The sequence below is a fragment of the Eriocheir sinensis genome, chromosome 33 (genome assembly GCF_024679095.1).
Source record: "Eriocheir sinensis breed Jianghai 21 chromosome 33, ASM2467909v1, whole genome shotgun sequence".
Taxonomy (NCBI): domain Eukaryota; kingdom Metazoa; phylum Arthropoda; class Malacostraca; order Decapoda; family Varunidae; genus Eriocheir; species Eriocheir sinensis.
This window is the reverse complement of record NC_066541.1, coordinates 7237242-7254190: the sequence shown is the minus strand read 5'-3', so window position 1 is coordinate 7254190 and position 16949 is coordinate 7237242. Positions and strand designations below refer to the sequence as shown.

Here is a 16949-nt window from a genome sequence, read left to right as displayed (position 1 = left end):
ATACATCCACAATCCTCTGTATCTTCCATTGGTACTGCATGAAATGAGAAACAGAGGCTGAGAAAGATACACTTGTGCTTCTTGAATGTTATTAAGAAGTGCCAGGAGGAAGATATGCCTTCAACATCATGCTCTGGGTTACTGAGAAATGCAAGGACGGCCACTTCCCTAGTTATCCACTGTTGGCACTGCAAGAAATAAGAAACTAAAAGATTAATTGGGTTTCTAAGAGGCAAAAAGAAGTGATAACAGCTAGGCGATGTAACATGAAAATAAAGAAATATAAGCAATAACTATCACGTTTTAGGCCAGTAGGAATATGAGGATGGCAGTGTTCCTGGTTATCTTTCACTGGCACTGCACAGAACAAGAAATGTAAGCTGAAAAAAATAACTTGTGACGTGCGAGTAGAGATAAGCCAAGATAACACGTTCTCAGTGGTGATTGAAGGAGAGCCGGGCAATGTAGATCATAATAATACACACCCATATCCTCCGCTGTTACTATACCTATAGGTTATATGGTAGGAAACTTGGCTGGAAAGAGTGAATTTGTGGCTACTGAGAAACAAAAATGGTGGAAGAGGTGCAGGGAAAGATAAGAAAAGATCAGGGATATATGAGATGGCCAGAATACTTACTTATCCTACACTGGCAGTACGTGAAATAGGAAACAGAGCCTGAAAAGGATGGATGTGTGAATAACGAAAAATAAAAAAATGCTGGAAAAGGCTCAAAGACATAAAGATAACCCAAAGTAGAATGTAGGCTACTGCTCTGGGTGACAGATGCAAGGATCGACGGTCTGTATCCCTAGTTATTCTCCCCTGGCAGTTAAATCATGAACAAGGAAACAGAGGCTGGGAAGGATGAAGATGTGAATAATGAGGAGTAAAAACGCTAGAAGAGGCGCGAAGACATGGAGGTAATTAGGATCAGCCCAAAGTAGTCATCCGGGTGACGAAAAATGCGAGAATGGGTTACGTGGTAGGCCTATCCCTAGTTACCCCTCTTTGGCAGTTCATGAAATAGGAATCATAGAGGCTGGAAAAGAGGAATATGTGGCTTTGCAGAGTTATGAAGGAGCAAAGTTGTGGAGAGATAAGGAAAGATTTACTTGAAAGTGATCCTGGGTAACGAAATAAAAAGATAAGATGCGAGAACGGGTTACATATCCTTAACATCCTCATCTGACAGGCTGGAAAGGTGGAATATGTGGTTGGGAGAATTGTAAAGAAGTGAAACTGTGGAGAGATAAGGAAAGATCAACCCATAATATTCTGGGTGACAAGAGACTCGAAAACAGGTCGTGTATATGGTTATCCTCCCCTGGCAGTTCATGAAATAGGAAACAGAGGCTGGAGAGAAGGAATATGTGGTTGGGAGAGTTGTAAAGAAGTGAAACTGTGGAGAGATAAGGGAAAGACCAACCCATAATATTCTGGGTGACAAGAGACTCGAAAACAGGTCGTGTATATGGTTATCCTTCCCTGGCAGTTCATGAAATAGGAAACAGAGGCTGGAGAGAAGGAATATGTGGTTGGGAGAGTTGTAAAGAAGTGAAACTGTGGAGAGATAAGGGAAAGACCAACCCATAATAGATCGAGTAATCTGGGTGACAAGAGACGCGAAAACAGGTCGTATCCATGGTTATCCTTCCCTGGCAGTTCATGAAATATTAAACAGAGGCTGGAAAGGAGGAATATGTGGTTGGGAGAGTTGTAAAGGAGTGAAACTGTGGAGAGATAAAGGAAAGACCAACCCATAATAGACTAATCTGGGTGACAAGAGATGCGAGAACAGTGGTTATCCTCCCCTGGCAGTTCATGAAATAGGAAACAGAGGCTGGAAAGGAGGAATATGTGGTTGGGAGAGTTGTAAAGGAGTAAAACTGTGGAGAGATAAAGGAAAGACCAACCCATAATAGACTAATCTGGGTGACAAGAGATGCGAGAACAGTGGTTATCCTCCCCTGGCAGTTCATGAAATAGGAAACAGAGGCTGGAAAGGAGGAATATGTGGTTGGGAGAGTTGTAAAGGAGTAAAACTGTGGAGAGATACAAGAAAGACCAAGAGATAAGGAAAGATCAATCCATAATAGAGTAATCTGGGTGACGAGAGACGCGAAAACAGGTCCTATCCATGGTTATCCTCCCCTGACAGTTCATGAAATAGGAAACAGAGGCTGGAGAAAAGGAATATGTGGTTGGGAGAGTTGTACGGTAAAAGAGAAGGATAGATAAAGGAAAGACCAATCCTTAATAGAGTAATCTGGGTAACAAGAGATGGTTATTCTCCCCTGACAGTTCATGAAATAGGAAACAGAGGCTGGAGAAAAGGAATAAGTGGTTGGGAGAGTTGTACGGTAAAAGAGTAGGATAGATAAAGGAAAGACGTACCAATCCAAAATAGAGTAATCTGGGTAACAAGAGATGGTTATTCTACCCTGGCAGTTCATGAAATAGGAAACAGAGGCTGGAGAGAAGGAATTATGAAGTTTAGGACAATCGTAAAGGAGTAAAACTGTGGAGAGATAAGGAGAGATCAACCCATAATAATGTGACAAGAGATGCGAAAACCGGTCGTATCCATGGTTATCCTTCCCTGGCAGTTCATGCAATAGGAAACAGAGGCTGGAGAGAAGGAATATGAGGTTTAGGAGAGTCGTAAAGGAGCGGGAGGAGGCAGGGCGGTGCGCAGGAGGCCCCGCGCACGTCACGGCCACTCCTCCCGCCGCGGCCATATTGTGGGGACAGGAGGTGAGCCAGACCCAAAATACCCCAAGTTATCCCATTTCTCACCCCATTTTCCTATTTTTCACCAGTGCCCTCGAAAAATAAGTGTCAGAGTGAGCGGGTGGGGTGAGTCTGGACGGTTGGAAATTCAGAAAACCCTAAATTCCGGAGTTACACGAGAGAGGTCCAAAGTTTGTGTCGGCGCGCGCCAGGTTTAAGTTATGTTTTTTAGTGTCCTGTCATGGAGATTCAGGGGCGTGGGAGTCGTTTACGTGTGGGAGAAGGCGTGGGAAGGGGATGGTTGGGGTGTACGGGGTAGGTGGAGGGCGCGGGGCGGTGGGTGGTGGTGGTCGCCGGGCACCCACCTGTAACCTCACCACCTGTCCACTCCACCTCCAGGCCTCATTAACCTGTATTTACTAGTCAGAGCTCCTCCCCCCGGCCTTCCCAAGCTCGTTTTCCTCTTATCTTCATGGGGAATTCGGGCTTATCATCAGTATTTCCTTATCAGTTTCAAGCTGGTTATTTGTGAAGGGATTGGATTAAGGTTAGCCCACTTGCTATTTAATCACCCAACCTCGTTTTCCTCTTATCTGCATGGGGAATTCGGCCTTATCATCAGTATTTCCTTATCAATTTCAAGTTTGTTATCAGTGAAGGGATTGAATTGAGGTTAGCCCACCATCCTCATTAACCTGTATTTACTAGCCAGAGCTCTTCCCCCTGTCCTGCCCAAGCTCGTTTTCCTCTTATCTGCATGGGGAATTAGGGCTTATCATCAGTATTTCCTTATCAGTTTCAAGTTTGCTATCATTGAAGGGATTGAGGTTAGCCCACTTACTATTTAATCACCCATGAATTTTGTCTCTTATCAGCATGAGGAGTTTGGGTTTATCATCAGTATTTCCTTATCAGTTTCAAATTTGTTATCATTGAAGGGATGAAATTGAGGTTAGCCCACTTATAACTTACTATCCTCATTAACCTGTATTTACTAGCCAAAGCTCCTCCTCCTTCCATTTCCCTCTTTATTTCCATGGGGAATTTGGGTTTATCATCAGTATTCCCTTATCAGTTTCAAGTTTTTGTTATCTGTGAAGGGACTGAATTGTGGTTAGCCCACTTGCCTCCCACTTATCTTCATCATTATGCTTTTTCCTTTTATCTTTTATCAGGCTCTTATATTGATCCTTATCAGTGCCACTTTCTCTTATTATCAGTCTCCATTATCTGCTTGTTTCCACACATGAGGTTGTCTTTTCAGTTTATGGAAATTAATTTGGAAAGTAGTTTCTCTTATCACCTCTAATTGCCTATTATTATTATGGTTCATCTTTCACTGGCTTATTTTAACTCTACATCAGTGAGGTTTCCCTTATCTTAAGTTACCCTAATGGTGTCTGTATAATAGGGCCACATTTTTTCAATATCTATCTGGGAGTTATCTTGTCCTACCCTAATGATGTTTCTGTGTAATAGGACCACATTGACAAATCCTTACTATTTCAATGTGGCTAAAGGTACTACTATGTATTGTGGGAGAGCTAGGTTTTTGTTTTAGTGGCCCAGGTTATTGTGTTGGTGGGTCTATTTTGGTGAATCTAGGCTGCTGTTTTGATGTGCCTAGTGTACTATTTTGGTGGACCAGGTTATGATTTTTGAGATGGTATTAATGGGTATGGTGGAGGAAAGATGAGTGGTTGGATGTGGGTGGAAGTGGCTTGTGGAATGTAGGCAGGTCTAGGATGTATTTTGATGTGGCTAGGTTACTCTTTTGATGGACTAGGTTAGTGTTTTGATGGATAAGGTTACTGTGTTGGTGGGTCTTAGCTGCTATTCTGGTGGGTTTTGGCGACTATTTTTGTGGGGCTAGGCTGGTATTTGGTATGGTTAGGTTACTATATTGGTAGATCCAGGTTATTATTTTGGTTGAGCTTGGCTGCTATGTTTATGGGGCTATGTTACTTTTGATGAGGTAATGTTACGGTCCTGTGTTAGGCTGTGAAATTTTGCTTATTTTAAATGTGGTCCATGCATCTAAAATCATCAAACTAATCACAGGTCTATGTATGCTCAATGCTAACCTGCACTATAGTGTATTCCATCAACTCAAACTAATTCTAACCCAATGGCAGCATCTTTGTTTTTTACCTCTATTGTTGCTAAATAACCATGCCTGTGTACCCAAATCAATCAGTCTTTTACCTCTAATTTAGCTGATAATGATGGCATGAACTGGGCAGTTGTGTTTTAATCTTCAGTAATTATTAATCTGTTTTGTGTTTTGACGAAGAAAGTACTACATTTGTTTTCACTTTTTACTTCATGGAGGAAAGTAAATGGAAAGTATGCGGTATAACGTATATAGCCCTAAGAGCAATAGGGTTGAAGCTGTTTCCGTTTTTTTGTTACCGTATGTATTGTCAGTTGCGGGAACACGATAGTCTGTGGTTGGCATTTCTGCTTCAGCACAAATCAAGAGATCATTTAGTACCTCTAAAACACCCAACTCACTCTGCTGCTGACATTTATTTTTTCTGGTGGATCTAATCATTCTATTCATCTTTCTCTCACCATTTTGTTATATGTTACATTTTACCTTGTTTACCTATTGTAGTGTTATCTTATAAATGCTCCTGTGAAATGGGCATTTATAATTATAATCATGTCAGGTGGTGGTGGACGTTAACCCACATACACACACCACCTAATGATTGCATGTGTGGTTTGGTTTTCTGCAGGTGTTTGTTTTGATATGAGTGAATCGACAAAGGGTGGCATATTTTTGTCTAATATTTATTTATGTAGTATATATACTTATTTATCTGTTTATTTATTATCTTTTCATCAAAGTTTACAGTCTTATGTGCAGTTGATGTGTTTGAGGTGAAAAAAAATATTCCCAAGCAGGCATGAAGAAAGAGCAAAATTCCAAGAACTGAGTGCAATAAGAGATGTGACCAGAATCGTACGTATAAGTGATAATAAAGGGCAATCAAAAGCTGTTTTATAAGCAATTAGAAAATGTTACTGCATTTTATTTATTTATTTTCTATTGTGGTCACTTTACATTCTTTCTGGTGTCTAGGCTGCTATTACTTGATCTTTTCCATTAAGATTGTGATGATTTAACTTTCATTCTGCTTTGACAGAAAAGGGAGCTAAAGAGAGGTTGATATAGGGACGGAATTGCAAGGAGAGGAGAGATGATATGAATGGGTATGGTGGAGGAAAGACGAGTGGTTAGACATGGGTGGAAGTGGCTTGCGGAATGTATACTCAGAAATTAATTGTAATAATGTTGCAAGACTTAATTAGGATCAAGAAGGAAAAATAGGAAAAAGGAAATGGTACTCATATAAAGTATAGGAACCCTAGACTAGAAATACATGAAGATTGAAAAAGATAAGTTAGGCTGTCAGCATGAAAAAAAAAAGAGAAAAGGTAATGTTATTAATTGTAAAAGATGTGAAATAACTAAGAAAAGAACCAAGCATGCAGGAGAAAGACAATACCTCTGAGTGCCAATGCAAAAGGAAATTTCTTCATTGGCACTCAGCTGAAGTGTCTGTTGGTGTAGCCCCGCCCAAGGGAGCTGACAGGAAGCCTTACAAACGCAGGAGGGTTTTGGGGCTTCCAGTTATGTGTGCGGAGGGTCGACCTGGGTTAGTTTGTGCTCACTGTGGGTGGGGGCAGCTACTGGGAGGGAGAGAGAGAGAGAGACAGAAAGGCATTGTATGTGAACTATAGAGCCATAGAAGGCATTTGTGAACTACTAGAGAGCCATAGAGGGCATTTTATACAGAGACATTTTTGAAGAAAGTGATAGGAAGTTAAGGCAGTTGTGAAGTGAGACCAGTTGTAATGTAAAGCAGATGTGAAGAAAGAGTGAGACTGACATTTGTGAAGGCAGAGAGATAATGAATTGTCTTCTCACTACCAGCATTGTGAAAAAGTGTCGTGTACATGTGGGAAATCGGATTTAATGCTTCTGATGCATCAGCGGATGAAAGATCAGTGTGATGTATAGCTTGGTAAGTTAAGACTGACTTTGGTTGAACAGAATCACCTTGAAGCAAAAAAACATGTAAATATTATCCATCTTGTCTTTTTCTGTCAGTGCAAGTTGGATTATTCACAAGATGAACTTTGCTTTAGGTGAACAGACAAAATGAGAGCAAACCATTGAGATCCTCCAGACAAGTGTCTTGTCAAACAACAAACACCCTCCCTCTGTTGGGTTGCCATTGCAGGTTGGATTTTTAAAGGATATGAACATATATGTAGGCGAATGGACAAAAATTAAAGTAAATCACTTTCGTTACTTAACGGATATATAGAAAAAAATAGCAGATTAGAGTGATCAGGCAAATATTGGATAAAAGATCATTAAACAAGTAAAACAGTACTTCTGTTATGTTGCTGTAAAGGTTACGAATGTTGATTTGGGCAAGCAGACAAATACCAGAACTAACACCCTCCTTGTCAAACACATTGAGGTGAACAGACAGACAGATACCAGAGCACTAACCCCCTCTTTGTCATTGCAAGCTGGCAGACACAATGGAGTCAATACAAGAAGCCATCAAGGAGCACATCCAGGGCAAGCTGCGGGAAATTGGCAGCACCCTGGAGGAGGAGCGGCGGGAACTCAGTGTATGTTTCTCACCCCTCGGTAGTGCCCTCGTAGATGCCGTGTTAGAGTGTGCATAGCGCCCAGTACCGGCCCATACTCTTCTTAGAGTATTAAAACGTTTTCTAGCAGAACAAACTCTTTTTACGTATCTTGGTAGTGACCCCAGAGATGCAGTGTGTAGGGTTGTGAGTGTAGTACCCATTACCAGCCCAGAACCTCTACGCAGGGTATAAAAGCGTTTTTTACTGTAGCAAACCCTTTTTATTGATTTCCCCCCATAGACATTGTGTGTAGACTGGTGAAATCATAGCTCCCAGTACAAACTCAGAACCTTTACCTGGGGTATGAAAGCATTTTCTATCATCATGAACCCCTTTTCATATATTTTCTTCGTTTGTGCTCCCATAGATGTTGTGTCTAGGTTGGCGAGAGTGTGATTCGCAACATAGAGTAGGCATCGTTTAAAGATTTCTGTGTTTTAGAGAACCCAATATACGTTTCCCTCGGTAGTGCTCATATAGGTATCATATGCAGACTGGCATGAGCATATTGCCTGATTACTCTACATAGGATGACTGTTTTACATTATTACCCACATAAGTTGAAGTGATTATTGTGAAGGCTTGTCAGATGTTGTTTAGGCGACTTGTTATCCAGGTGATGGCTTGTCTTTTTTGTATTGTTCCCTAGATGCCACACCTGTGATGATTAGTGTGTTCCTCCGCCTCAACAACCCCTTTTTAAAGTGTTTGAATGTGACACTGTAATTGAATGTTTTATCCTACAGTGATATTTAGGGGCACTTGTTGCTTGACGGTGGAACAAATCATATCATACTAATTTTATGGTATCAGAACGACTCAGTTTTACTGTAACGTAGACTTGCTTAGCTTGATATTTAGTGTCATAGTTAAACAAAATATAGTTGTGTATTTCATAATCTAAGTGTTAGATATCGCTGTATGTTTTGAGTTGAATCTTTCCTCAAAAGTTAGAAGAAATAGTCTGTTTTAGGAGCTGTAGTCTAAAATATTTCAACGGTTAATATGAACTATATATGTCACCAAGTACATTTAGGGTAAGTGCTGTGTGAATATATTTAGTTTTATTTATTTTAGCATTGAGGAAATTCAGTGTCAACTTTGGTATTCAGGATTCCTTAGTTGACCTTTTCCAGGTATACTACACAAATCCACATAATTTTGAACATCACACAAGGGAAAAAGAAGAGTTGAATCCACACTGTACTACTCTTCCTCCTTTGAACAGTAGTAGTAAAAGGGTCGGCACTTACACAGTTAATACAATTCTAGAAGGTTAGTTTGAAAGTGAATGCATCATAGCCTTAAGGTGTTAGATATCTATGTATGGGACATTTTTCTAGGTTATGTTAATCCTCAGCTAGGCCAGTGGGCAGGGATTGACATTTACATTGAAATTGATTTTTTTTAAGGTTTAATTCATTCTTCAAGCAAAAATATCACAGCGTTAGGAGAGGAATATCAAGTCTACCAGAGTTACTACATACCCCACAATTTCAATACCTGTTAATTTGTACTGTGTTCCCTCATTTCCGTTACTCAAGCATCGTAAGGTGTTCCCTGCATCACTCCCCCATACAGACTCCATAGCTGGTCCCCCGTGAAGCCCCTCGTAACCTCTTTATGGTGTTGTGTTGCGTCTCAGCCTTGGTTAAGAGGATTGGATTGCGCTATGCCTCCATACACCGCCTTGCCTCCAACCGACCGTAGAAAATGAGACCTTGTTTATTTTCTTGTTATAAGGGATTCATGTGTGTGGGTTGTGGTGTTTGGGAGGATATAGAGGGGAGGAAAGGGGATTGGAGGAGGACTTTGTGATTGGAAAGGGGATTGAAAGATTATTGGGGAAGGGAAGGAGTGTATATTGTACATGAAGGGGATAATAGAGAGGATAACATGGGAAAGGAAATAATAAGAGAAAGAGGGGAAATGAGAGGAAATCGAGTTTGTTTTAGAAGGGAATTGTTATAGGTGGTGAGAAACAGACAAACTGTGGAGGGAAAAATACAGAAGTGAAAGTAGATTCTTGTTAAGGAAATAAATAGAGGTAGAAAAGGGGACATTGGCATGAAAATGAAAATAAAGCTGAAGGTGATGATACGAATTGGGAAAATAAAGAAAAGGAGGGTGAAGATAAAAAATAGAGTAGAAGGTAGAAAAGGATATTAATGCTGAAAGTGAAGATATGCATTGGGAAAAAATAAATAAAAATGAGGGTAAAGAATGATAGAGGAAGAAATAGAGAAGGGAAAAAGAGGAATGTTTCTGATGAAAAGGAAAGTAAAATTATTGAAGGTGAAAATGTGCCAGGTGAAAAGAAAGAAAATGAGGATGAATTATGTTCAGAGTAGAAAAAAGGAATGAGTATATGAAAAGTAAAAGTTGAAGGTGAAACACACACAAGGGAAAAATAAAGAAAATGAGGATAAAGAATGTTGAAGGGAAAAAAATGAAAGTTAGAAAAGAGAGTTGAGTATGAAAACTAAAGTAAAAATGAAGTAATAGGTACAGAAGGAGAAATATCGAGAAAAAGAGAATGAAGACTGTCAGGGTAGAAAAGGTATTGTACGTGTTATGGTAAGGAAAGGCTGTGGAGAAGTGGATAGATGGATGAGATGAAGGTAGGCTGAGTGGATGGGGCGGAGGAGGTGGAAGAGGGAGAGATAAGCAGGTGGTGGTGGTGATGAGAAAGGGAGATTATAGAAGAGAAAAAAAGAATAAGAGGAGAAAGTGGTCTTGGTGGAACATGAACAAAAAAGAGGAGTTCGTGGTGATAATGGAAAAGAGATACGAAAGAAGGAAGAAAAGGACAAGGAGGAGGAACTGGTGGTGAAAGGAGTGGATAATTAAAGGAAAGAAGAAAAGGAGGAGAACGTAGTGTTGGTTGTGATAGGACAGTGAGATACAGAGCAGGGAGCAGAAAAGGAGAAGGAAGCGGTGGGGATTTAATATGAAAAGAATTAGGGTGAGGAGGAGGAGGTAGTGGTGGTGGTGATGGAGAAGGGAGATAAAAGATAAAGAAGAAGAAAAGGTGAAGGAAGAAGTGGCGGTGGTGGACCATGAGAAGGAAGGAGGAGGAGAAGGAGAGTGCCGGAAGTGTCATCTCCGGCACAGAACCACCTGCAGACGCCTTTAGCTTCCTTATCCTCCTCTACATCCTCTTCCTCCTCCTCATCTGCTTCTTATTTTTCTTCTTATTCCTCCTCCAGCAGTAACTCAGCATGATCGGTTTGCAGCCTCTCCTCCTCCTCCTTCTCCATAAATAGTTTACAGCACTTTATAGATGTCTTCCGCTTGGCTCTATTGAAAGATGTTTTTTTTGTCTTTAAGGGTAAACTTGTGAAATTACGTGCAACCTTGAGCTATTTTCGAAAGTGGGTCTGTTCCGTGTGTGTGTGTGTGTGTGTGTGTGTGTGTGTGTGTTTGTTTGTTTGAGTTGGCGATAATGCGAGGTATGGAGAGAGAGAGAGAGAGAGAGAGAGAGAGAGAGAGAGAGAATCGTCATGCACCATATCCCGTTTTCTTCTCGGCCTGACGTCATGAGAAGGCCTAATTGTGTGTGTGTGTGTGTGTGTGTGTGTGTGTGTGCAGCGGAAGAGCCCGAAGGAAGATGTTGTAAGACTTAAATTTAGGTGTGTGTGTGTGTGTGTGTGCGTTTCGAATTGACTAGGATACACCTCAGGAATTAATGTCTTGTAAATTTCATGGAGCAACACTCTCTCTCTCTCTCTCTCTCTCTCTCTCTCTCTCTCTCTCTCTCTCTCTCTCTCTCTCTCTCTCTCTCTCTCTCTCTCTCTCTCTCTCTCATCTTCCTAACATTCACAAAAAAAATCAAAGGCAATTATTTCCTCAAGGGCATTTAGCTATACTCTCATCCCTCCTCAAGGACACCCAATAAACCATCAGTCCTTCTATTCTGTATATTCAACCTTTTGCTGAACCTTCCTGCCTCTTATCTATTGCGCTGACTAAACAAAAACAAGACCCAACGATGTGTTCTGGTACTGTCGTGTTTACTCCTTGCTCTGTCTTTAAAGTCTATATTTTTATACATATCGGGCTCCCATACGACTATTTTCCCGTTTGATACAAAAGTCGGGTAAAACTATCACCAGTTGGTATCTGGACACCTCTCCTCCTGAAATTGACCTGTCTTTCGGCCACCTCTTTTGATTCTTTTTATAGGAGCAGCGAGTAGCAGGCTTTTTTTTATTTCCTTTTTTTGTGCCCTTGAGCTGTCTGTTGTAAAAAAAAAAAAAAAAAAAAACCTGGATCACAGACAGTCCATTGAAATCCCAGAAACTTCTACGACAGTCTTTTCAAACAGGTGAACTGAGGTGCCAATGTGTCAAAAAATAAGGATGTGTCTTTTAAGCATCTTGTTCACCATACGTATCACAAGATTTTTCAAACGTCGTATTAGTGTTTATTAAGTCTGTTTTGGCTAGTTTAGTTTGGCTTTTTAATTCTTTTTTAGGACGAAGTTCCTTTAGGTTCACGGTGCAGAAGAAGGGTCAAACTACCACCAGGGTCACAGAACTCTCCCTGGAAATGTTCTAAACTCCTACGAATGGCTTGTCAAATGTGTGCATGGGCGCCGAAATGTTAAAAAAATGTGACCTTAAGCGTTTTGTTCATCATATCGTCACCTTCGTAAACAAACCGCCTAAGTCATTATTTTCTACTTTCCAGGAAATCAGAAAAGAACTGTCATTTTCTCATTTGGCTTAAGAGTTAGGCAGAAATGAAAAGGTTAATTCTAGAACACTCGAACCCTGAATGACGAAGGGAACTGTACAAAAATGGGCGTCACATGATGAAAAATTGATGTAGAGAAAAACCTGGAAACCTATGAAGAGTGACTTTGGCGATTATTTTATGAGGGTGACGATATAGTTTCACCGTCACTTCTCTTGGTTATGACTCTTGTTGTCAGGCGCGATGTGGGTTTTCTTAAAAGGTTCTTCCAGATGAGTGAGGAATGCGGTGGTAATTGAAGGGTTTGAGTGTGATGGTGATGCGTGGCCTAAATATTTGTTGATCTGGAGAGAGAGAGAGAGAGAGAGAGAGAGAGAGAGAGAGAGAGAGAGAGAGAGAGAGAGTTTTACGACAGGTGTTGTTGAGGGACAGAGGACAAACATTTTCGCACACACACACACACACACACACACACACACACAGAGAGAGAGAGAGAGAGAGAGAGAGAGAGAGAGAGAGAATTAGTACTACATAAAAAACATAGTCAGTTCGTATTAGCCAATCTCTCTCTCTCTCTCTCTCTCTCTCTCTCTCTCTCTCTCTCTTGACCTTATTGCAGCGTGTGGCCTTGAGGGAGGAAGGAGGGGTAGGATAGGGGGGGTAGGGGGGAGGGGTCAACCAGGTGTGTATGCCGCGTGACCACAGGTAGGGGGAGGGCGTCAGGTGGATGTAGACAGGTGCTTCGTTAGGCTCTCAAGGTCACCTGCACGCCGGCACCTCCACTACCTCCTCCTCCCCCTCGTCTTCCGTCACCTGCAATTCCAAAGAGGAGAAACAAGATGATGATGAAGAGGAGGAAGAGGTGGTGGTGATACTGGTGATAGAGGAGGATTAGGTGGTGGTGATGGTGGAGGAGGAGGAGGTGGTGATTGTGGAGGTGATAGAGAAGGAGGAGGAGGTGGTGGTGATTGTGGAGGTGATAGAGAAGGAGGAGGAGGAGGTGGTGATTGTGGAGGTGATAGAGAAGGAGGAGGAGGTGGTGGTGATTGAGGAGGTGATAGAGAAGGAGGAGGAGGTGGTGATTGTGGAGGTGATAGAGAAGGAGGAGGAGGAGGTGGTGGTGATTGTGGAGGTGATAGAGAAGGAGGAGGTGATGGTGATTGTGGAGGTGATAGAGAAGGAGGAGGAGGAGGTGGTGATTGTGGAGGTGATAGAGAAGGAGGAGGAGGAGGTGGTGATTGTGGAGGTGATAGAGAAGGAGGAGGAGGAGGTGGTGATTGTGGAGGTGATAGAGAAGGAGGAGGAGGTGGTGGTGATTGTGGAGGTGATAGAGGAGGAGGAGGAGGTGGTGGTGATTGTGGAGGTGATAGAGAAGGAGGAGGAGGTGGTGATTGTGGAGGTGATAGAGAAGGAGGAGGAGGAGGTGGTGATTGTGGAGGTGATAGAGAAGGAGGAGGAGGAGGTGGTGATTGTGGAGGTGATAGAGAAGGAGGAGGAGGTGGTGATTGTGGAGGTGATAGAGAAGGAGGAGGAGGAGGTGGTGATTGTGGAGGTGATAGAGGAGAAGGAGGAGGAGGTGGTGATTGTGGAGGTGATAGAGGAGAAGGAGGTGGTGATTGTGGAGGTGTGATGGGGAGAAGGAGGAGGAGGAGGTGGTGATTGTGGAGGTGATAGAGGAGGAGGAGGAGGTGGTGATTGTGGAGGTGATAGAGAAGGAGGAGGAGGAGGTGGTGATTGTGGAGGTGATAGAGAAGGAGGAGGAGGAGGTGGTGATTGTGGAGGTGATAGAGGAGGAGGAGGAGGTGGTGATTGTGGAGGTGATAGAGGAGGAGGAGGAGGAGGTGGTGATTGTGGAGGTGATAGAGGAGGAGGAGGAGGTGGTGATTGTGGAGGTGATAGAGAAGGAGGAGGAGGAGGTGGTGATTGTGGAGGTGATAGAGAAGGAGGAGGAGGAGGTGGTGATTGTGGAGGTGATAGAGAAGGAGGAGGAGGAGGTGGTGATTGTGGAGGTGATAGAGAAGGAGGAGGAGGTGGTGATTGTGGAGGTGATAGAGAAGGAGGAGGAGGAGGAGGTGGTGATTGTGGAGGTGATAGAGAAGGAGGAGGAGGAGGAGGAGGAGGAGGTGGTGGTGATTGTGGAGGTGATAGAGGAGGAGGAGGAGGAGGTGGTGATTGTGGAGGTGATAGAGAAGGAGGAGGAGGAGGAGGTGGTGATTGTGGAGGTGATAGAGAAGGAGGAGGAGGAGGAGGTGGTGATTGTGGAGGTGATAGAGAAGGAGGAGGAGGAGGTGGTGATTGTGGAGGAGGAGGAGGTGGTGATTGTGGAGGTGATAGAGAAGGAGGAGGAGGTGGTGGTGATTGTGGAGGTGATAGAGAAGGAGGAGGAGGAGGTGGTGATTGTGGAGGTGATAGAGGAGGAGGAGGAGGTGGTGATTGTGGAGGTGATAGAGTAGGAGGAGGAGGAGGTGGTGATTGTGGAGGTGATAGAGAAGGAGGAGGTGGTGGTGATTGTGGAGGTGATAGAGAAGGAGGAGGAGGAGGTGGTGATTGTGGAGGTGATAGAGAAGGAGGAGGAGGAGGTGGTGGTGATTGTGGAGGTGATAGAGGAGGAGGAGGAGGAGGAGGAGGTGATTGTGGAGGTGATAGAGAGGAGGAGGGAGGAGGTGGTGATTCAGGTGATAGAAGGAGGAGGAGGAGGTGGTGCTTGTGGAGGTGATAGAGGAGGAGGAGGAGGTGGTGATTGTGGAGGTGATAGAGAAGGAGGAGGTGATTGTGGGTGATAGAGAAGGAGGAGGAGGTGGTGGTGATTGTGGAGGTGATAGAGAAGGAGGAGGTGGTGATTGTGGAGGTGATAGAGAAGGAGGAGGAGGTGGTGATTGTGGAGGTGATAGAGAAGGAGGAGGTGGTGATTGTGGAGGTGATAGAGAAGGAGGAGGTGGTGATGGTGATTGTGGAGGTGATAGACAGGAGGAGGTGGTGATTGTGGAGGTGATAGAGAAGGTCTTATTTTCTTATTGTGGAGGTGATAGAGGAGGAGGAGGAGGTGGTGATTGTGGAGGTGATAGAGCCGGAGGAGGAGGAGGTGGTGATTGTGGAGGTGATAGAGGAAGAGGAGGAGGTGGTGATTGTGGAGGTGATAGAGCCGGAGGAGGAGGAGGTGGTGATTGTGGAGGTGATAGAGGAGGAGGAGGAGGTGGTGATTGTGGAGGTGATAGAGCCGGAGGAGGAGGAGGTGGTGATTGTGGAGGTGATAGAGGAGGAGGAGGAGGAGGTGGTGATTGTGGAGGTGATAGAGGAAGAGGAGGAGGTGGTGATCGTGGAGGTGATTGAGGAGGAGGAGGCGGTGGTGATTATGGAGGTGATAGAGAAGGAGAAGGAGGAGGTGGTGATGGGGAAAGAGGAAGAGGAGGAGGAGGAGGAGGAGGGTGATGCATTGCGTGTTAATTGGACGATAAAGTATTGCCACGTGTTAAGATCTCAGGTAATTGGCGTAAGATGAGAGGAAATTGGTGTTGCGCGGGTCACGTTTTGCTTTTTTTTTTTTTTTTTTTTCCGTGGTAATTTTAGTGTTTTATTTTTCATGTTTTTTTTTTTTTTTCCCGTTCTGCTTTTTCTCGTCATCTCCATCTCCTTCAAATATCGTTTTGTTATTTTCCTTTCAAGTTTTTCTTCTTTTTATATAGTTTAGTTGCTAGTGTCTTTCTTCTTTTTTATTCTTTTTCTTCATCCTCTCCATCTCCTTCATATATCGTTTTGTTGTTTTCCTCTCTAGTTTTTCTTTTTTTCCATCTTCCTATACAGTTTAGTTGGTGTCCTTTTTTCTTCTTATTCTCTTTCTTCATCCTCTCCGTTTTCTTCATATCAGTTTTGTTTTCCTTTCTACTTTTCCTTCATTTTCTTCATCTTCTTCCTATGCAGTTTAGTTGATAATGTGTTTTCTTTCTTTTTCTTAATTGTTTTCCTGGTTTTATTTGTCCACCTTTTTGGCTTTTCTCATCCTTTGTCTTCTTCATTTTTCGTGTTGTTGTTTTCCTTCATTTTCTCAGTCTTCCTACACAGTTAACGTTTTTTCTTCCTTTCTTCTTTCTTACTTATTCTTATTTTATTCTTCTTATTCAGTCTGGACGCACAATTTAGACTTTTCCTCCATTTTTTTTTTCCTGTTTCCTTGGATGCATTATTCTCTCATTACTTTCCATCACGTCTTCCTCCTCCTCTTACTCTCTCTCTCTCTCTTCACATCATTATAGTTTTTCCTCCTTCGTTTCTTATTTCTTTACAATATTTTTTTTTTCGCTACCATTCTGTCACGTCCTCCTCCTCCTCCTCCTCCTCTTACGTCGCATCCACAAACGATATTTTCCTTCTTCCTCTTTTTTCATCGTGTCCTATTTTGCATCTTATCACATTCACCACCACCATCTCCTCCTCCTCCTCCTCCTCCTCCTCCTCCTCCTCTTCTTCCTCCAGGCCCCATTTGCGTCTTGATAATGCAGGTATTTCTGTCACACCTTTTAGCCCGCCAGGTAAGGTTCTGATACCTGTCTTGACGTCACCTATGCCTACCTCCCCCCTTCCCCCTCCCCCTCCCCTTGTTCCCCCTGATACTTCCTTTTACTGCCACTCCCCTTACTCTCTCTTTCCTCCTGTTGTTTTTATTCTATTCTTCTTGCATTCTTCCTCTTCCTTTCATTCTGGCCCATTCATTTCTCTTCCTTCTTCCTTTTCTTCCCCCCATACGTCCTCTACCGTGTTCCCTCTTTTCCCTTTTCCTCCCCCCACCCCACATGTTCCCTCTGGTACTTTTCCCTTTACTCCCACTCCCCCTGCTCCCTCTTTC

The 16949-nt window shown here is 43.0% G+C and overlaps 1 protein-coding gene across 1 annotated transcript in view; it reads left to right on the top strand.

The window, feature by feature from the left end:
• The first annotated feature begins 2648 nt into the window (after positions 1-2648).
• LOC127006665 (moesin/ezrin/radixin homolog 1-like) overlaps positions 2649-16949 on the top strand; it is an 81203-nt gene continuing 66902 nt past the window's right edge. Inside the window, exon 1 of the mRNA XM_050876833.1 lies at positions 2649-2758. The gene's annotated coding sequence lies outside the window, so the exon portion shown is untranslated. The remainder of the gene's footprint in view (positions 2759-16949) is intronic.